Below are 1,448 nucleotides of genomic sequence, written 5' to 3'. Positions count from 1 at the left end.
AGGATTGCAACGGGGTCCGCCTCGGGACGCACGAGCACGCACGAGGCGCGTCGCACGCCTTCGGCTCGCCCCACCGGCAGGACGTCCCACGATACATGCCAGTTAAACACCGACGGGCGGTGAACCAACAGCGTGGGACACAAATCCAACTACGAGCTTTTTAACCGCAACAACTTTAATATACGCTATTGGAGCTGGAATTACCGCGGCTGCTGGCACCAGACTTGCCCTCCAATAGATACTCGTTAAAGGATTTAAAGTGTACTCATTCCGATTACGGGGCCTCGGATGAGTCCCGTATCGTTATTTTTCGTCACTACCTCCCCGTGCCGGGAGTGGGTAATTTGCGCGCCTGCTGCCTTCCTTGGATGTGGTAGCCGTTTCTCAGGCTCCCTCTCCGGAATCGAACCCTGATTCCCCGTTACCCGTTACAACCATGGTAGGCGCAGAACCTACCATCGACAGTTGATAAGGCAGACATTTGAAAGATGCGTCGCCGGTACGAGGACCGTGCGATCAGCCCAAAGTTATTCAGAGTCACCAAGGCAAACGGACCGGACGAGCCGACCGATTGGTTTTGATCTAATAAAAGCGTCCCTTCCATCTCTGGTCGGGACTCTGTTTGCATGTATTAGCTCTAGAATTACCACAGTTATCCAAGTAACGTGGGTACGATCTAAGGAACCATAACTGATTTAATGAGCCATTCGCGGTTTCACCTTAATGCGGCTTGTACTGAGACATGCATGGCTTAATCTTTGAGACAAGCATATGACTACTGGCAGGATCAACCAGGGAGCTGCGTCAACTAGAGCTGAGCAGCCGGCCGCCCGGGAGTGTGTCCCGGGGGCCCGCGCGAACACGCAAGCGTCCGCTCAATTATTCTGCAAACAGGAGGAGGCTGCGCTCCCCTGCACCATACACCTCGAAACCCTCTCAGGTCCCGGCGGCGCGCAGCGCCGTCCTAAGTACTTGGTCGGGTTCGAGAGAGGCGCAATCGCCCGGAGTTTGGCGAGTAGACGCTTTAGGTGCGACCACCCGTGCTCCCAACTGAGCTTGCCGCTGCCGACAGAGGCCCGGGAGCGTGCTGTCGTGGCATTGCCGGCGGGAGACAACACGCGCCACCTACGGTGACCGGCAGCTCCAACGCCAGCGCCACAGAAGGACAAAAGCCCCACTTGGGTGCCGAAGCGAACTCTCCCAGCACAGCGCACGCGCCAACACGTCCGCACAGCTGCGATACAAACCACCTGCGAGAACCGCAGAGGCGACCGAGCAGCAGACGGCGTCGCGGCGCCGAGCGCCGGGCGGCGGCGCATCCTCAGCGCACACAGTCCTCAATCGGACCAGCACACTGCAGATGTCCACCGCGCTTCGCACCGGGCCCGCGAGGACCTACTTTGGCCGCACGGCGCCGCGTGCAGGGTGCGCCGGCGCGCAGCTGCGCC

The 1,448-nt window shown here is 59.4% G+C and overlaps 1 non-coding gene across 1 annotated transcript in view; it reads right to left on the bottom strand.

Annotated features, from left to right (window-relative positions):
* LOC126434102 (small subunit ribosomal RNA) overlaps positions 1–798 on the bottom strand; it is a 1,910-nt gene extending 1,112 nt beyond the window's left edge. Inside the window, exon 1 of the ribosomal RNA XR_007578975.1 lies at positions 1–798. This exon is cut by the window's left edge and continues 1,112 nt beyond it. This is a non-coding gene — a ribosomal RNA (small subunit ribosomal RNA).
* Between the last annotated feature and the right edge of the window lie 650 nt (positions 799–1,448).

This window comes from Schistocerca serialis, unplaced genomic scaffold (genome assembly GCF_023864345.2).
Source record: "Schistocerca serialis cubense isolate TAMUIC-IGC-003099 unplaced genomic scaffold, iqSchSeri2.2 HiC_scaffold_1181, whole genome shotgun sequence".
Taxonomy (NCBI): domain Eukaryota; kingdom Metazoa; phylum Arthropoda; class Insecta; order Orthoptera; family Acrididae; genus Schistocerca; species Schistocerca serialis.
The sequence above is the reverse complement of the archived record's forward strand: the minus strand, read 5'-3'. Positions and strand labels throughout refer to the sequence as shown.